Source organism: Pogona vitticeps, chromosome 3 (assembly GCF_051106095.1).
Source record: "Pogona vitticeps strain Pit_001003342236 chromosome 3, PviZW2.1, whole genome shotgun sequence".
Lineage (NCBI taxonomy): Eukaryota > Metazoa > Chordata > Lepidosauria > Squamata > Agamidae > Pogona > Pogona vitticeps.
In genome coordinates, this window is record NC_135785.1 from 39,967,799 (window position 1) to 39,975,380 (window position 7,582).

Consider the following 7,582-nt stretch of genomic DNA (forward strand, 5'->3'; position numbering starts at 1 on the left):
TCTATAAAAAGATAATATTTGCCCTTATTAAAAATGTAATATATCTCATGGTACAGTGGTTAAACTGCTGTACTACAGCCAAAACTGTGCTTATGACCTGGGGCTCAGTCCCAGGCAGATGACTCAAGGTTCACTCAGCCTTCCAGTCTTCTGAGGTCAGAAAATATGTGTACCCAGCTCACTGCGAGGGGAGGCAATGTGTAGCCTGCATAATTTGTAAAGTGCCCAGAAAGTGCATTACGCACTATAGGACACCATATAAGCAGCACACTTTACTTTTGTTCTTGGGCAAAGCAATCTAAATATGCATCTTGACCCAACTATCATGTTGGAATCATGAAGATCCTTTCCTGAAACACTTACTACACTTATTATTATCCCAATTAATACTGTTGAGATACAATCAGATAGATCAAGGCTATACATTAGACATGGGGACGAATTAAAAACCGGATTGTGATATTCGTGGAAAATTGCTGATCCATTAAATATTCATCCCTGCATATTCATGGGTTCCAGAGAGCCCCATGAAGACAAAAGGATAAATATTTCCCCATTTTATTTGTCCCTTTGTTATAATAATAAAAAAAACAATCTGCCTACCAGCCACTGATCAGCTGATTGGTGGGCCGACAGGCAGCCAACCCCCCAAAGCCTACTCCCCACCCCCCTCCCTACCTTAGCCTCCCACCCCACTGACACCCCCTTACCATAATCATCCTGCCACTGCCGAGGTCTCCATCAGGGCTCCTCAACCACGGCATGTAAAAAAGGGAAAATGGCTGCCCTTTGCAAAGATGGCAGCTGCAGCTTCCCTACCATAAATGAAGTCACAGCCACCATCTTTACAAAAGGCAGCCAGTTTCCCCTTTTACACACTGTGGCTGTGGAGGCCTGATGGAGACCTCGGTAGTATTTAATTCTAGAATTAAATAGAGTTCCCAGCAATATCCCAGAAGCATAACCTAGATATATGCCCTGGCTTTTTTATTGTGCATAAAGGTCAAGGATGCTGCTAGGTATGTGGTAACATTTGTAGCTGGACTAACCCAATTAGCCCTACATGTAGGACATATGACTCAATGGTACTAAATATAGCTGAAAGAAAGGATTTGTGTCATACTTTTCATGTTTATTCAGATTATCTAGTCCCTAATTAAGGTCAGAGTCTGGACTGCTGAAGATCCAAAAGTTTAAATTAGAAAATAATGAGTTAAGTGGAGACATGATAGAGGTATGTAAAAGTATACATACTATGTTTTTAAAGCCAGAATATGTGAACACTTCTAGAACATGGTTTGCTATATCAACCTCTAGCAAGTACTCTCCAAAAGAGAAATGACCAGCACTGAGGATCCTGAGCCATTATAAGCCATACTTCTGTTTTGTAATGATTTACTCCCCCCCCAACTATCTTGCATTTTGGTCATTTACTATTTGTTACCATTTGTTAGACCCCTGCCCTCCAATTAAGGCTTCTTGTTTAGAAATCTCTAAGAAGAAATGAAATTGGAGTAACTGTTCAGACTGATAAACCATTTTTCCTTAAAAAGAGAGAGAGAGAGGTGTATTTTCACCTTTCCCTGCTTTTTAATTCCACAGGAGAAAATGATAAGGGTATTCTCAATTTGGACATGAAAAACAACAACAAACTTCAGCCCTTTGGATTTCTGTCTTATAACAACACATCTTGCATGAAATAAATGATAAAGCAATAGTTTAAATCTACAGTGTTCCATGTTAAGACTAACAGAGGCAGGATGAATGATGGGATGAATCACATCCTGCTATTATATCCAGAAATGAGGTGTGGCAGAATAAGTTGTATGTCTTACATTTTATTGAACAGTTTAATTTGGTTTGGTTTGGTTTTACTTTCCTCACAAGCTAGGACAGAAGGCTTAGAGTACAATTAATAAATAATAAAATTTAAAAACAATGTGTTCCATGTATCTAAACACAAACTGATTATCGTAACATGGAATGCAAACAAAACCATTTAAAGCATTTCAGTTAAAATTGTAATACCATATTCATCAATCAGTTTCCAAAGGTCTGCCTAAATAGAAAAGTCTTTGTGTGCCAAAGACTGCTAGAAGCCACCGAAAAGGCCTCTTCCTGTGGCTTCACAAAATACACTTCTGGTGGTAGAACACGTGAGATTCTTCAGATTTCAAATCACTTATAGGCTTCTGTTGGAGAACACTCTGTCAGAAAGCATGGATCCAAGTCATACAGGGTCTTACAGATCATAATTAGCAGCTGTTACTATGTCAAGAACTAGACGGGAAACCAGTGAAGCAATTTTAACAGGAGAGTTTTATTGAGCCGATAACTGGCCTCAGTCACTGGCATTTTGGACCAGCTGCACGTTCCAAACAATCTTTGGTCTTTATGCTCAGAAAATTACTCAAAAGATTGATCTTTAACTTGAAAGTGTAGGAAAGAGGTTGGTTTGAGAATGATCTGTGCCAATGTTGTAATAGAAAGGGTAAGAAATGGCTTATTTACTGGAACGTAATGTTTGATGAATGACCTGCAAAGATTTTATAGATATCACAAAGGAGCATTTTTCTCTCATACAAACTTTGCTTGGGTTTCATTTGCACAGCATTTCCCAATACAGTGGTGCCTCGCACAACGTGCGCCCCGTAGAGCAATGAATTCGCTCTACGATGACCCTTTTGCGATCGCTAATGCAATCGCAGAGCGATGGCCCCAATGGGCGAAAATCGCAGAGCGAAAGTCGGTAAGCGGTTCGCTTACCGACATTTGCTTTGCAACCCGCTGATCAGGTGTTCCGCGGCTTCAAAATGGCCGCTGGAACAGCCGAAAGGGCCGGGTGCAGTGTTTTCGCGCCCTCCCCTTGCTTACCAAGGGCACAAAAATGCTGCGGCAGGCCATTTCGGCTGTTCTGGTGGCCATTTTGGACGCGCCGGACAGCTGATTGCAACCATTTTCGCGCCCTCGTAAAGCGAGGGGAGGGTGCGAAAATGGCTGCCAGCCATAGAGGAACATCGCACAACGGTGAGTATTCGGCTGAATTGGAACGGCGTTTAATGTGTTCCAATGGCTTTTTACTTTCCGCTGAACGATGTTTCACACAGCGAGGGTTAATCCGGGACGGATTAACCTCGTTGTGCGAGGCACCACTGTAAATCATTAGATAAAGTCAAAACACAATAAATCCTTTGCCCCAGTCATAGGCATAATTGGGGGATGGAGAGATCCTCCTTAAAGTCCCGTAAAAGGAAAAAAGGATATGTCTATTTGCATGGGAAGTTGGGAAAGCAAACATTTTGGTATAAATAAAAGCTACAACACCAATTGTGCTTTAAATTTTTGATTTATTTGGGCTGATGTTGTTACACTACAGGGACAATTTAAACATGTGAGGTGAATTGGTCTGGAAACAGATTTGGGACCATACTGACTATCCACATCCCATTCACATGTGAATAACTGCACATACAGAGACACAGGGATAGAGTTGTGCATGTTTTATCCCATACAATCTCTCTCTCTCTTTCACACACACACACACACCACAGACTGACTATTTGAGCTGTTTGACTTCCCACCCACATGCCCCCCAAAAACTATCTTATAAATTGACAGCCACAAGGGGTAAATTTTCTTTAATTATGTAATGTGACCTGTGTTAGCTGATTCTGGCAAGGTTACAGCTTCTCATTTTCCCCATTCAGCTCTCACAATCAGTGCTCTCTTTTCAGCTGCTGAAAAGACTGTGCACACCATCTGTTACCGTTCTTTCAATGGCATTCAGGCATGGATTTGCTGCTGTTCAGTTCAGGGGTTTTCAAACACGCAACCCTCCAAGTCTCCCCAAGAGAACTAAAATGAATAAGGCTCACTAGTGACAGTACAAGGACAGAACCTTGTAGCAGAGGAAGAGCTTGGCATAATCAGCTGGCAATTATTAATACCATTTTCCACTGATTTCTGAGCTATTTTTAGAAAATTAATTCTGATTTTAACTTTACCATTCTAGGTAGCTCATATTGGTTGTCAACTGGTCACTTTTACTGTGTTATGGGACTCCAGTTGCATGACAATATATGCATTGTATTGAGCAAATACATGTGGGAGTCTATCACTGAGAGCCATCCAGCTGCGATGTAATGGCAAAGCAACACCAACTACATGTCCACTTCATCAGTATTGACAAAATTAGGTATAGAAGTTAGCCCTTCTGTAATTTCTTGGCAATTTGGAATGTGAGTGAGTGTGGTCATCAGCAAAATATATTAAAACCCCAAAGGAGCATGCATGCACACATGCTGAAAACATCAGGCAAGGCAACAACAATGCTCAAATAAAGAAGTTCCCTCTTTCCATTACTGTTTTGCCATTGCCAGTCACCCATTTTGTATTGTCTAATGCAACTGAGCTACAACACAAGTGGGTTTTGCTTACAATTGGTAAACTAATTTTAATGCTTTGTTTAGATTTCTGCAAACTAAAAAAGAAGATATGGTGAAAAGGTACTACATTAGACTTAAATCATATTAAGAAAATCTAAATCCAGGAGATATCAAGATGTTGTATATTATTTTCTTAAAAGTTATTACTATTTGCAGGATCAAATCAACACCAAGCAGTAGCATTTGGTGATTTTGTATAAATTATTCAAAATTGCTTTGTGAAATATGCCATCAAAAGATACATACAGCCCAATTTTCAGATTACTAACCACAGAAAGAATCCTATTAAATGAGAATGGTGTATAGCCTAGCAAAATTGCTTTAGGTATATAGTCTCTACAATAAGAGTGAAAATAAGACGCCCAATAAAAATTAAATTATAGAACAATAAAAATAAAATTATAGAGACATATCTGCAGAAGAGCACATCACTATTTTACAGAGGTAATTGTGTGTAGATACACTTTGCATTGACTGCTGGATCTTACTGTCTTAAGATCCAATAATCAGCACTGTCATAAGGAAATTTATTGGACATAAAATTTAAATGTAGCAGTGACAGATAAACAATTGATATAATAAATTTACTTAAATATAGTAAAAAGGTGTATCCATTCCCTGTGAATGGATTTTTGCAAGCACGAGTTCACTTTACTTGCACTGGATCTCCTGATCAACTCTATTAGCTTTCACAGTGTGAGCTTGCTTGTGGGTATGGGTGGCATGAAATAAATAATAACAATTACACACCAAGTCAATTCCAATTTATGTTTTCCAGCATTTTCTAAGTACAAAGTTATCAGAAGTAATTTACCATTCCCCTATTGTCCCCCAGATGTCCTTGGACAAAAATTCCTAGAAACCTGCATCACTAGCTAATTTTCTGGGAGTTGTTGTTCAAGACATTTGGGGACCCAGAGCTGAGAACCACTGCCTTATTCTGTGGGTACTCTGAGACTGTACAACTTACCCAAGGTTATATAGGCTGACTCTTCTCCTGGAATGGACAGTGAGGAATCAGACTCCTGTAATTTACTAAGCTATCTTGCCTCTGGCAAGGAATATGTTTGTTTGTGTATTGTTGTTGAATATTGGATTAGCTTTTGTAGATAGGCTCTTATGATGAATGATCATTCCATCCCTCCCCAACCACAGTACCAGTTTTTAAGATGCCAGTACACTAGCTTCCCTGTTCCACTACAACTGATTAACATGGATTTTATTTCAAGTACAGCAATTATGTTTCTTATTGCCAGGGTTTGAGAATGTCATCTTTTAAAAAAACGTGGGCAGGATGCTACTCGACCATAGCACAAAAGGCTGCTGTATATGTATAACAATATCTACAAATCTTAGACATGCAGGTATCCAGTACCTCCTTTCATAAAATGAAACTTTCTTCTGAACAGATATGCTTAACAATCTCTGCCTATGCAAGGATAGAGATCTAGCAGAGCATTAGGATACTGCTCTCTCGTTTAAATGCAACTCTGTTTTTGCCATGAATGCTTCCACCTGCTTTGCCCCTGCATAGAGGAACTGCTGCTACTTTTCATGTTCATGAAGGTTTTTGTGTTCATTGTATATTCTGATGAAGCTCCTTCTTAACAGGGTAAGGCTTTTCAAAGATCAATGGTAGCAGCTGGAAGCTGATTTCCAACCACAGCCCCAGTAAATCACGGCATAAAACAAACCAAATGCAAGAGTGAGAAATTCTTTGCTCTTGGTAAACCTGAATGCTAAGAGAAGAAGGTTGCTCTGCAGCAGCTAAATGAGGCAGCCAGGGAAACCTGAAGGAGATGATGAATTCTGAATAAACCCACAAAGGCTACTTCATATCACTTTCTTTACTTTTCTTTCTAAGAATACTAAAAACCTGATTAGTGAATATAAAAGAATGTTTTCAGACTTAAAGCTCTTGCTTAAAATAACCACTTTGCACCTCCCAAAGCTCCATAGGAAGTAATTCTAAAATTTGCACATTTGCCAGGTTTGTGTTGAATCTTGGAGAAAGAAAGTGCCCTGGCTTATCTGGAAGTGGGATTACTTCCTGTGGAGTGTAGAGTGCAGCACAACAGGGCTCTATAATCATCTACCGATGGGCTGGGGACTTTTATAGTATGAACAAACTTAACTAAATATCGCATTTAAAGAGCAGCAATTTTCATTTTTTAAAACTCTTTATATTCTGATGGTTGCTGTGGGTTTTGGGGGCTCTTTGGCCACGTTCTGTAGGTTGTTCTTCCTAATGTTTCACCAGTCTCTGTGGCTGGCATCTTCAGAGGACAAAAAGCTGTCAGTGCTCTGTTGCAGTTTGTTGGATAGTTGAGTATTCATAGCTGTGGGAACCACTTTTGTTCTTTTCAGGAGATTGGGTGATTATGGTGATCAGTGTGTTTTTGTTGTGGATGTATTGTTGTGTTAAGGGGGAGAGATGATCTGTGATTGATGGGTGTCATTAACTGGTCTTTTGTGTGCAGTAATCACTGGTCCTTGTGGCTGGGTAGAGTTCGTTGATCTTTTGCAGGCTGTATTTTTCAGTGCTGGGAGCCAGGCCTTGTTGAGTTTTAAAGTTTCCTCGTTTTTGTTGAAGCTCTGCTGGTGTTTGTGGATTTCAATGGCTTCCCTGTGCAGTCTAACAATGATTGCTGGTGTTGTCTAGTACTTCAGTATTTTGAAATAGAATTTCATGTCCAGCTTGTTTTAGGGCATGTTCAGCTACTGCCGATTTTTCCAGTGGTTTTAGTCTGCAGTGTCTCTCATGTTCTTTGATTCTGGAAGACTTAATGAAAGGGAAAACATCAGAGGTTAAACAACAGTTAAAGGAAACTGTACTAACTCCAGAACAGTCTTTATTGAGAGCGATGCCAGGTAACATAGACGAGATTAAGAGTTACCCTGTGAGCTATTTAGCAACAATAGTCAGGAAAGGTGATGTTAAAAATCAGATTACTGTCCTCGATTCAATTTTATATCCCCAAATCTGGAAGAAAATAGAGTCACAGAAACAAGAGAAGTGTATTGAGAAAATATGGGAAGTGCTAGAAATGGATACTTTTTCAGGCATGCTGAACATATGTCCAAGGCAGAAGGAAATTGAAAGAGGGGATGTATTTTATAATTGGTCTCGATTTCCT

General features: G+C 39.6%; 1 protein-coding gene across 1 annotated transcript in view; it reads right to left on the minus strand.

Annotated features, from left to right (window-relative positions):
• The window catches only part of CLSTN2 (calsyntenin 2), a 496,583-nt gene that overhangs the window by 226,506 nt on the left and 262,495 nt on the right, over positions 1-7,582 (minus strand). The window lies entirely within an intron of this gene.